This window comes from Strix aluco, chromosome 3 (assembly GCF_031877795.1).
Source record: "Strix aluco isolate bStrAlu1 chromosome 3, bStrAlu1.hap1, whole genome shotgun sequence".
In the NCBI taxonomy this organism is placed as follows: domain Eukaryota; kingdom Metazoa; phylum Chordata; class Aves; order Strigiformes; family Strigidae; genus Strix; species Strix aluco.
In genome coordinates, this window is record NC_133933.1 from 37,369,512 (window position 1) to 37,382,090 (window position 12,579).

The 12,579-nt window shown below is 41.9% G+C and overlaps 1 protein-coding gene across 3 annotated transcripts in view; it reads right to left on the minus strand.

Annotated features, from left to right (window-relative positions):
* The window catches only part of DAAM2 (dishevelled associated activator of morphogenesis 2), a 236,526-nt gene that overhangs the window by 203,550 nt on the left and 20,397 nt on the right, over positions 1–12,579 (minus strand). For 2 of the 3 annotated variants that reach the window (XM_074818122.1, XM_074818117.1), the window contains exon 1: positions 2,640–2,722. The exons of the other annotated variant lie outside the window; for it this stretch is intronic. The gene's annotated coding sequence lies outside the window, so the exon portion shown is untranslated. Of the gene's footprint in view, positions 1–2,639; positions 2,723–12,579 lie in introns of those variants that run through there. 3 annotated transcript variants of the gene reach the window in all.

Consider the following 12,579-nt stretch of genomic DNA (forward strand, 5'->3'; position numbering starts at 1 on the left):
GAGAATTTGCTTACTCAGCTCTGTGAAACCATGAGACTGCACTTTGTAACATAATATAGACTTTTAAAACCTCAGAGTTGCACTGTGACTGTCATAAGCTCCAACAGGGAATTGCTTTCTGTTTCACAAAGCAAAACTGAAAAGATGTCTGCCCTGTCTATATTGTGTTTCTTTCTCTTGCTTCCAGGGCCAGTGTCCACCAGCAGAAGAACTAGCGATTTCCTGACTGATATAACTTCATCCATACTCAAGGATGCTGAGTGATGACCCTTGCATTCTCATGAGACACTAAATTTATCCCCTGCCAGATCAGAAGCTCCTTCCCCATTCCTCCTCCCACCCTTCCACTCCGTGTGCAAATTTCCCCCTGAACCATGACTAACAGCCCACAAGGAACTTCCAGACTTGCAAACCCCTGCAGGTAATGTTGCTTACTAGTGGGATGCTGAGCTGGAGGGCAGAGGGAGAAATTGTGAGACAGAAAGGAAGCAGTCAGCTTAAAACACCCCAAATCTGGAATTATCTCCTCCTTAGTTCCTTTTCTCACCCTCTCAGCTTTCAGTAGTTCTGTATATATTAGTTCTGTATTGCCCAGTGAACTTCAGGCAGACTAACAGCTGAACCAGGTAAAAGTGTCTGTGGCTCCCAGACACTTGTCTTGGCTGTGACAGCTCTCAAGCTTTTATTGGGGCATAAAGGTTTCTAACAAGTTACCACATTTCTTAAGGATTTTTTTTTTCTTCCACATTGCCAGCCAATGTGATTAGGCTGTTGCTAAGAAAATAAAGCAGCTTCTTGGAAAAGGAGCTGTTAGGCTACTGGAAACAAAATCTAGTAAGAAATAAATGGGGGACAGGAAAAGGATTCTGATATGTCATGGTGAAGCAGCCCAGATACCAAACCGATTCCTTCCAAGTCTGGAGACTTCACTTTCAAAGTACATCCCTGCAGGATCTGACTCTGAGAACACATGCTCCCTTACATGTGCAGTCAGTACAGTTGCTTTTTCTCCAGCTCAGCCTAGCTTGCTTTACATGGCATGGCATCCCTTGGTGAGGATTAGACCTTGAACATCTGCCCAGTAAAGGCTACCCCCAACACATTAGCCAGCACAGTGGTTACAACAACCTGCAGTTGCATTCAGCACAGCTAACTCAACTTGCTCAATTTCATTTTGCAGGAGACATCCCTGCAAAACTCCCTCCTTCCAATCTTCACCTTTCCTCCCTTCAGCCTGCCTCAGCAACCCACTCTGTACCCTCAAGAGGAAAAGTATTTGCAGACTTACTCCATTACCAAAACAACTCAGTCCAGGGAGCGCTGACTCGCAACAGCCTTTCTTGTGACTGCTTGTTGGCTGAAGCCAATTACTAACAGCACAGTGCATTATATTGTGCAATTCACATAGCTCCTGCTTCTCAGCCCAGCTTTGTGTTTATGTTTAAAGGGCATCATCTCTCCCTCCATCAACTGCACAGACCTACCACCCTCTCACTGGCAAAGACCTTTCTAAAGTTACAGGTGCTAGCTAAGTATGTCAGCTTCACACAGGAGGCACCAAACTCTTCCACCCACCGGGAAAATGAGCTGTTTCTGTCATGGGTCTCATTAGAGAAGATGGCAATGAAGAAGGCAGCTGTGTCCACAGCTGTCCCCAGAACTGCTCTCATCTCAGGAAATAAAGAAGGGCCATCCAGATGTGAGGTGGGGGAGGTGAGGTTAATTATATGAACGTAGCACTGAATTTTAATTGTAAATAAATACAGCTGAGTGCTCCACCGAAAATACCACCTTCTTATGGTGTAGGCTTGGAAATCTCTGGACTACTGGGGTTAAAAAAAAAAAAAAATTAAGAATCACTAGCTTTCCTTGGGATTTGTACCATGTGTCTCTGGCAGTGCCTATGCAGGTTTTTCACAGGGAGATTCTCCTTGAAGTAGCTTCCTCCTTCATGCATGACCCTGCTACTGCTAGTTTTTGGATGTGAGATGCCTCTTTCCTCTGCAGAAGCAGTGGATTCTTTGGAGACCTCTTAGTATCAAGCGAGTGTAGGCTCAAGGTGCTAAATTTGTCAGATTTAGCAAGCAACACCCCATAATCATGTTAGGATCTGTAATTGTCAGTAGCCTGACTGAGCCAGGACTTCATTGCCAGGGAGCCAAGAAATTGCCTGTCGTCCTCATAAGGAAAGAGGAACTGCTTGCTGCACAATATGACAAGGGGTTAAAGAGTTAAAAAAGAAATCCTACACTGTGGAGTTGCCTAAGGAAGTTGGGTTTTGCCTAGGGCTTATTTGGGATTTTGCTGTCCTGCTACCAGAACATGAAGGAGCTGAATTTCAGTTAATTTTGCAGTCTTCCAAAGATAGGTCCTTCCTTTCCTCTCTCTCCTTAGACTTCACTTACCCCCTGTCACCCCCATCCATGTACAGAAGAGTGCAAAAGCCTGCAGTCAGCCCCTCCGCATACCTTTGAGAGAAGCAGTCAAGCTAAACCTGAATCCTGTGTGCTGCCAAGCTGACTTCAGGGTATTTCAGAGGAGAAAAAAAAAAAAAAAAAAAAGAAAGACAAGCAGTACTTGCAGGGATTTGTTCTTGAAAACAAAAACACAAGAAGATTTGCTGCAGCAGCTGCACTTACACTGTAGTGCCCGTGTCTCTGCGCGGTTCCTCCCTGTTCTGCAGTCCTGTAATCCACACAGAGAAATGCCTGTGCTGCTCCTCTCGCTGGCAGTGCTGTTGTAGTGAGACTAGAACTGCTGCTGTTTTCACTTTCAGACCAGCCTCTCTCTCCAAATCCTCTGACGTCAGACAGCCTCTAAGAGATATTTATGGAATGAACGATCTAAAAGTTTCTTTAGGTAGAGCCCAGATTGCAGTTTTTGGGGATTTGTAATTTTTACACTTTTGGATAGAAAACCCCTCCAAGGGGGGTGAGGGAGGAAATGGTGGGGAACTGCAGATGTGGTTGTATAAATCCCTGGCAAAAGACAATCCCTGTACTTTTCTATCCATGGTATATTATATCCACACCCAGGATGTAACTATCTGTCATGAAAGTCCCCATTTGGAAAGCAGTATTTTCCAGTCTCTCAGCTGTGCCTAAACAGTGTTCAAATCAAGCCTGGCAAAGAGGTACTTTCTCCCCGGCTCCCCCCCCCCTCCCCCCCCGCCCCCCCCAGCCCACAGCCCTCTGCAGTGTCCAGGCTTTGAGAAGATTTAACTAAACCAGGAGTGAAACAGCCCTTCCAAGCATCTTGTCCACATCCTCTTTCAGTTTTGCACTAACCCCTTCCAGCTGGAATGTTTTCCCAGCCATGTGGGCCAGCTTCCCTCCTAACTTCAAAATACCTTCTAGAAGTGTCTTATCTTAGATGAATACCAGCTCAGAAAATTCATCTGATCTTTGATCTCTGCTATGCTCTGCCTATTTGCATCTCTATTCCTATTATTTCTGTGGTACGGTGCAGTATGACACGTCTCACCTGCTGTGAAAGCCACTTACAGTGTTACATAGAAGAGACACTAGAGCAAAAACTGAGGCAGAAGTATTAGCATTAATGTTAAGCAGTACTTGAAGAGTGAAATGCTCTCATGGTATAATCCTGCTGAGGCAAGTGATGATAAATTTGGACTGATAAGACCTCTTTTTTTTCATTTAGGAGCTGAGCTTGGCTATAAGCCTGTAAGTATCAGTAGTCCCATCTAAGAGATGAGGAAACTGAGACCTGAAGGTGAAGTGACATATGTTGAAAGTCCTTGAGTGAGCCTTGCCTGATTACAGTCAGACTTTCTTAAGAAGTTCAAAACTTATTCAACATTTTCTGAAGGAGTCTACAAATGTGCTGCTATTATAAGCAACTGTTATTTTTTTTTATACCCCATCATTTCCATTTGTAAACAGTTATGTCTTGGTACCACTTTTGGAGATGCACGTACTATTTCAAAATGTAAAGCCAAGGTTCTTTTCTGTGCAACTTACTGGCAGAACAAATTTACCATTTGGGACTGTGTGGATAAGCTTTTTCATATACATATGCTTTCTCTTTTCTACTCTACCATCATCACTTCTGGGCATGAGCCAGGGCTCTTTGAAATCAAAAATCATCTGATCAACTTCAAAAGGCTTAAAATCAAGTTTGCTCTGATAATTTTCTAATGGCAGCTATCCCCATATCATCACTATGACCAAAAGCCTTGAGATAAATTCCAGAAGAAAATGGTGTCTCTTTGAAGAGATTTCCACCTTTATACTTAAAAGATGGGTCTAAGAATCTGGCAGATGAAGGAACGAGAAAATATTCCCAGCCTCAAAGCAGTATTCTTTCGAGCAAAGGAAATAAAGTGTTTTCATATATAATGAAAAACGATAAAAAGAACTTGGTTCTGACAATGCAATCCAAGCATTGAACAAGTGGCATTGTTGTCCCCTCTGGCTATCAGATTTGTCACTTGTCTACTTAAGATCAGCAAGGATAATTCAGGGCATGAGTCTGCACTCTGCCGTGCTGCATACTACTGTTATTGAAGATCAACCCTGGAGTTACGTTGCTACCTATTGGCAGCTTGTCCCACAGATACCCACAGAAAACTCTGAACAGCAAAGTCAGGGCTTCTCTGTAGGATACTAGAGCTGTTCCTTATGGGTAGTTCAACCTCTCACTAGCTTTCATTGACTCAGCTCCTGTGGTTAATAAACTCTCTAGAGTAAAGGTTCCTGTGTTTGCTGAAGATGACATGGCTATCCGTGACTCCTGCTTTCTCTGTTTAATTTATAGGATTATATTACCTCTTCTCCCTAGAGAGTGGAGAAGGAGGAACGTGGAAATCCTGACTATCACACAGAAGTAAAGCATTAATAACTACAGCCTGTCTTACAGACCCAAGCACAAATGGGTTTTCTTTATTTCAAAAGACTTTGCAGCAAGACTGAGATGCCAAGAGACTGAAATGCTCTGTTTACCCATACATGATATTGACAATGACAGTGAAAGGTGTTATTAAACTGTGTCCAGTAGCACATTTCTGTCCTGAAGGGATATGCCTTGTAACATATAGTTGTTAAGGTAGAAACATTCATCCCATCAGAAGTGCTACAACATTCCAGTTACCATGGATTAAGACAGTATATCTATGAACGTGTTGCATTTCTTTATGGAAATGAAAGGAAGAATAGCCAGTTGTATTACTGTATATTCATAACCTCTGCACTAAATCATAGAGGACTCACTTCCACAAGATGCAACAGAAGCCCTTGTTAGAACACAACACCACAATACAAAGAGCACGATGATCCCATCTGTGGGCAGTCTGTACTCCCATTTCCTGTACAGAAGAACCCTCTCCATTGGACTGGGATTGTGCATGTGGGAGCACAATTTGCTCCCTTTTAAACATAATTTATTTAAAACAGTACTTCTCCCAAAAGATACTAGAGGCAGGCACTTTTGGAGGGTGAAAATCAGATTTGTGCACTGGACGAACACAAGCGTAGGCATTACTCAGCCCTAAAAAACAGAGACCTTCTGCATTGCTAGCACATGACTGACAAAAAAAGACAGCGTTTTCCTCAGATCCAAACCTGCCTCTATACCTGTTCACGTGAGCAACTATAGCAGTCCAGTTGTCACTCCCTTAGTGCTACATAACAAAATAATAAACTAAAGGAAATGAAACCATATTAAAATACTGTTCTTACTTCCACAGTGGAACAGACCATTCATCTCTCTAGTCCAGTACACTGCCTCAAGCAGTGGTTAGATACCTGATGATTCAGAGCACAAAGAATGGAAAACACACTACATCCAGCCAGTTTGGGCTGGAATATTACATAAGAACTGGGGGGTAAAGAGGAAAGCCCACAGTTGATCAGTTTACACCCTGAAGCATGAGGTTGTTTCAGATGCTGGTTTTTTTCTCTTGCACTGGTATTGTTATGAATGTTATTTCTGCATATATTTCAGTTTTGGGAACCTGCCAGGTTTTTTTCCAATCCAGTGAAGTCAGGAAATGCAAAGTTATGGCATATGCTCAAAAGAATAGCACACACCAAAGCATGCAGAGAGCTCTGTCTTTGTCCTCAGATGCACACAGCCTTGGCCATAGTTTTAAAATCCACCCGGTGATTTTCCTTTCATTTTGCATGACAGAGTAGTATTCTCTGTGTACTTTTGGCCTCCAGATTTAATTCTCTACTGCGCTGACCAGAGTGAAACCACTTACAGATCTCATAGATGTCTCACATCCAGGTTTATGATGTGCTAGTAAACAATTTAAGCCATGGAAAGGGGAGCTGGTGATGTGTTGCAGGTACATATGTGCCAGCAAGAAGGATCATTCTAAGATACCACCAGAGCTATCTTTGTGCCATGCAAGGGATTGTGCTGTGCATATCGGGAAAGGGGAAAGGGAAGGAAGCACTTTCTGGCACTGTACCACAGTGTACCTGAGATGTCTCTTTAGCCACACAGGACCATGCAGAGGATGGTAAGTGTCTGAGTATCATAATCAATGCACGGCATTGGATAAACAGCTAGGCAATGGAGTGACAGCATTTTAGACTTAGTTTCCTCCAGTATCAAAGTCAATAAAAAAGTGAGAATCAGGGGAGAATGAGGCTCACACAACTGAAGGAGCACTTCCAATTAGAAGTAGTGCAGTGTTAGATTAAGACTTACAAAGCCAGCATCTCTGTAGTACACTGTGACTGAACTGAAAGACTGAAGGACAGACTGAACTCCTCAAACTAAATTTAGCAACAGTCTTAGCCTTGATGGACAGTGCTCATACATGAGGGTAGAGAGAAGGCATCATGGGCTGAGAACACGGCTGGCAGAAGAGGAGGCAGGAAAGAGTGAGCTCTGTCCCACACAGGAGTTGTGGCTAGGCTCCAACTCCTTTGCAGCAGTCAACTAGACCAAAGAGAATTGAGTAGGCCAGACTATTTGAACAGTTGCATACTAAAATTGTTCTGCAGATATATAATATCAGAATTAAACAACATTTTTGTAATATATCATAGCCCAAGTAGCTATTCCCAAAGCTAACTTAGATTCGTTTTCCACCAAAAACTATACAGCGAATTCAGGTTAACCAGGGTCCTTTGAGAGCTTTGTGGGACAACAGTTTCTTGGCTTCTTTCACACACATACTGGACTGACGACTGTTGAAGAACAGATGCTTCAAAGAAGCCAGAGATATGACTTGGGGGAAAAAAATGTATGCACACAGTAGACAACCATGCAGACAGAAATGCCACCAATGATATACCATATTAACAGCAATCATCATGTGTTACAGAACATCAGGGGAGCCTGGGTTGGAAAGAGAGTTAAATTATGTGGACTGTATAAAATTTAAGTGTCTTGACTGGTATAATTCTCTTCTTTCCTAGACATTCTCTCTTCTTGCAAAGGATTTATTTTTAAAAGACTCCAGGAAGCCAAGATAGCTTATTAGACTAGCAATTATCCTGAGTCACTTCCTACAATGGTTTAAAACAACCTTTCAGAAAATCTCTTCTGTGGGCGTGGATGCAAGTACATTAGTGGCTCACAGATTTGAACCAGTAAACCCGAAAGGAGTAATGAACTACAGCTAACTACATTGCATTTTTAATAACATTGAAAGAATACCAAGGTTAGAAAATCAAAGGTATCAAACACATTGTGATATGGATATGTTTACCCACTACCCATGTAAAACAGCTGCGGCAGAATGCAGGATGGGACCCAGCTGCCTGCATTTTTCTTCAAGACTTTTAGCTCAAGACAACTCTTTCTTCTTGCAGCTCTTGCCACAGTTGATATGAGCGTGATGCACAGGATGAAGCAAATATCTATAAAATGTGAGAACACAGTCAGAGCTGATGCTGTAATTTTGGCATTTCCACACTTTTAGGTGCTTTGATTTACCAATGCTTATGCTCTTTACTGTTGTTCTTTCTGTATTATTTGCTAATTAAAGAAAAAAAAAGTACCAGTTCCAAAACTTTTGCACATGCAATCCTACTGAATTTATGAGATATCAGCATAATCCCCGAAGTCTCCTGAATACAGGAGTCTTACTCATCTGCTGTCATGTCACCATACTGCTCTCCTCTTGTGAAGCTGCCATTTCAAGATGTCATGCGGTTTGACCATGACATATACAAGTGTCTTCTCAGGCAGGAAAACCTAAGAAAGTTCTTGAGTTTCGCTTCTGAAGCATGGTACAGTATTATGTACATAGGCACAAAGACTTGGCGCAATTATTCTTGGAAGGTATATGAACTGTAGACACTGCTATGCTTGAGCCCCAAGTTTTATTACCAGACCAGCCAAAAGTGACCTTGTGTATCCTTGGCTATCTCACCTGCAGAAGAAGGAATTAAGACAGCTTGCCTATGGGATAAGAGCACAGGATCTTGACTGATAATATCAAGAAGCATTTAATAATCTTTTATAACATAAGAAATGAAACAAGCAAACAGAACAAAATTAAACCATAACATGTTGAGGGATATGGTGTAGGGGAGAACTTTGTAGAGTAGGGCTGATGGTTGGACTCGATGATCCCAAGGGTCTTTTCCAACCTGAATGATTCTGTGATTCTGTGATTTAGGTATTCTGTCTCCTTTGTACTTATTAAATACCAAAAATGAAGAAATAATTCTCATGTGACACATACATTTCTTGTGAACATATGTTTCTATCACCTGCCTAACAGTCTATAGAAATGAGTCAGCTCACAGAATTAAACAGAAAGCCACTGAACTCCAGATTTTAATTTTTTTTTTACATTTGCAGATAGAATAAAACCTGGTCTTATAAATGAATGAAAGTTTGAAGATAGAATACTCGTCTAAAGAATCCAGTTTTGGACTGGACTTGGGGAGCAGTGACATATGACAGCAGTATAATCAAACTTCTGGTGAAGACAGGCAAGAACAACAGCTTTACAAACTTATGCTAAGAGCATACTGACTCTCCAGGGTCTTAGTCACTGTTGATTTAGCCATGGTTCAAGACAGTCAATATCCCACAGCCAGGTTTTTGTGTCTGAAGTAGAGCAAACAAAACAATGAGACACTGAACAGCTATGACTGTCCTTAGAAGAAGAGACCAGTGTTCCTTCTGTATTATTTTCACAAACACTACACAGAATTGGAACTCAAGTCCCACGGACACAAAGATTGGTAAATGAGTTTTGCAGTGTCTTTAAGAGAGGAGACAGCTGTGAAGAAGTATCTTGCAGGAGCTACAAATACTGATTTTGCTGAAGACACCAAGAGTGGGAGTCTGTCAGAGGAATGGTCCCACAGCTGAGAGGATTGATCTGAGTTTGGACACTTTTGTCTCATTGTCTTTAAACTGCAGCAGATGCAGGGACCAGAACTGAGCAGAGGAAGCTTGAAAGAACTTGAACTGTACAGAATAAACCAGGGCAGGACTTAAAATTGTCCCTGGAGCACAAGAAGGAAAAGAGGTACCTTGCTAGGGTAAGTAAGTGCAGGGCTATATTATATAATGGGACAGCTATTGTGTTTCACTCAATAAAAACCCATTCAAAACTTCACTAAAACCTGATGAACTGGAAATTCTAAAAAATAAACCAGAATAACAATTCTCATATATCTAAACTCACTGATCTCCTGAATCCCAGAATGTGTTCCTTCAGATCTCAAAGCAGCTTGAAATAAACAAAGTTGGGATGCTCATCATGTTCTAAGACCAAGATACAACATATTGTCAAATATGCTCTAAATTAGTCAATTTTTTTCTGATATACCAATTTATAGAAGAAGATGGACCACTGATGAAAATTAGCAGTGGGGAACCAGTTCAGATAAAGCTTTGTTAACCAGTTTCACCAGAAAGGCTATGTATCTTTCATTTGTCATTTCCTTTGATAATTTCAAGTATAGACAGAAAGATGGCAGGCTTAAACAAATAATTGTATAACTTTTTTGTGTCATTTCATACAATTTATGTCACAAAAATTGTTACTAGAAGATTCTTGTCCTGATTAGGCACAGGAATTATCTAAAAATGAAAAGTTTTGTCCTGTGCTTCCCCCTCCCAGATTAACTTGGCAGAACCAGGAAGGTGTAATAATTTAATTACATTTGGATTAATTTAGTTAAGACATGAAAATGGCAGTGTGTGTAAAACATATACATATGTTCTAGTCTCTTTGACAGAATTCTTCATTTCTCTGGGCCTGTATCTTCATCTGCAAGATGGGAATTACAGAATTTAGTGCTTGACATGGATGTTGTGAGGTTAATCTTACTCCTCTTTATAAAGATCTGTGAGGTCCTCAGACTGGAAAAACTGAGAAACAACAAATATATTCAGTGCTTGTGTCTCTGATACACAAGTGTGGATGAGATGTTGAAGAACAACCTTACATGAAGATGCTCCTTGCTTTATCCTTCTCTGTTCTTGAAGTACCTCAGAGTATTTCAGGTAACTTTTTTTCCATGGGCTAAAGACAACAACCAAGAAATTATTTCTAATGGTTGTTCTTGTCTTCCTGAATACCTTGATAGCAGGAAAATTCTTCTGAGCAATACAAGGAAATGGCGAATACTTTTCTGTGTGCATGTCATGTCATGTTAAACTAATGTAAGCTACTTGGAATTAGCTTACAGAAGAGAGAAAATCACTTGTATAGATGTAATTATGTACATCTGTACACTTGTGCGGGGTTTGTGTGAGGCAGGGTTTTGGTACTGGGTGAGGGGGCTACAGCAGTGGCCCCTATGAGAAGCTTCTCAAAGCTCCCCTGGCTCCAAGTTGGACCTGCCTCTAGCCAAGGTCAAGCCAATTAATGATGGTGGCTGTGCCTCTGTGATAATGTATTTAAATAGGGCAACCTGGGAGGAGCAGGAGTTGTGAGAAAGAGTTGTTGAGGGAGATACCTATGCAAACACCGAAGTCAGTGGAAGAAAGAAGGAAGAGGGAGAGAGGTGCGCCAGCGCAGAGACTCCCCTGCAGCCTGCAGTGAGAGGGCAGGCTGTGCCCCTGAAGCCATGGAGGTCCACGGTGGAGCAGATGCCCACCTGCAGCCTGTGGAGGACACCATGCTGGAGCAGGTGTCTGTGCCCGAGGAAGGCCGGGACTCTGAGGGCAGCCTGTGCTGGAGCAGTCTGTTGCTGGGAGGACCGCAGCCCATGGGAAGGACCCACACTGGAGCAGTTCATGAAGAGCTGCAGCCCGTGGGAAGGACTCACATCTGAGAAAGTTTGTGGAGGATTGTATCCCATGAGAATGACCCCACACTGGAGCAGGGAAATAATGTGAGGAGTCCTCCCCCTGAGGAAGAAGGAGCGGCAGAGACAATGTGTGATGAACTGACCTCAACCCCCATCCCCAGCCTCCTATGACAGGGAGAAGGGAGAGAAATTGGGAGCAAATGTGAGCCTGGGAAGAAGGGAGGGGTGGGGGGAAGGTGTTTTTGAGATGCGGTTGTATTTCTCACTGTCCTGCTCTGTTTGATTGGAAAATTAAGTGGTGGTGGTGGTGTTCAAATTAAATTGATGTTCTTTTTCTTCCCCTAAAAAGTTTGTCTCTTACCCATGACCATAACAGGTGAATCATCCCTCTCTGCCCTTATCTAGATCCTGGAGCCTGTTTTCTCCTCCCTATCCCTGAGGGGGAAGGAGTGAGGGAGTGGGCTGCGTGGTGCTCAGTTGCCCTCTGGGCTCAAACTAGGACAACACTTTTCTGATTTGGGATGCCAAATGTATTGTTTCTTAGAACAGGAAAGATTCACACTCAAGGCAAGTGTCAGAAATGCCAAAACAGTTAAATGGATGTGCAAAATACAAGATGTTGGTTTCCAGAGACTATATTTATCTAAACAATTCTCAAATATACAAGTGGGGAAGGCAGTAACAGTGAATCCCATTCCAATTTCCAAAATTCAGAAGTAAGTCCTTATTCTTGCTTGGAGGAGGAAAGGGCTGCCAGGTTCTGAACAGTTTAGTCAAGCTCTCTACACTTCTCTGCTCTTCCACAGCAGCTGTTTCGAAGTTCTTCCTGCAGGACTTCCATACAGTGAGAATGAAATGCTGATGCAGGGCCGCTGAACATGGACAATTTCTGGATCTACTGGTTCAAATTCACATGCAGATAGACAAGCTGAAACCCTGCAGCACAGATACCCAGTTCTTCTATACTATATTCTATTCTTCTCTTCTATACCATACTATTCTATACTATACTTTCATTCCATACTATATACTATTCTTCTCAAAAAAGATGACAGAGAACATACACAAGTATTTTTTTGTCAACACAGAATGTTTTATGAATAAGAACTTTGCTTTAGTAGTTGAAGGAGCACTGACTGGCTTAGGACTGTTTTTAACAGCAAGTAAGTTATTTGATGCTACCAGATATTATTAACAACAAAAAAGCAAATGTTTCATCATCAAACATTAATAGCTTAGAACTGGCAGACTGTATAGATAGATATATCTACGTTGTTTAATATTTTATTGAAGAATTAAGATGCTAAAATGGAAGGGTGCCAGAGACTTAGACATAAGTGGTACAATCAGTGATCAGGGCCAGGTTTGAATAAAGGACGGATAT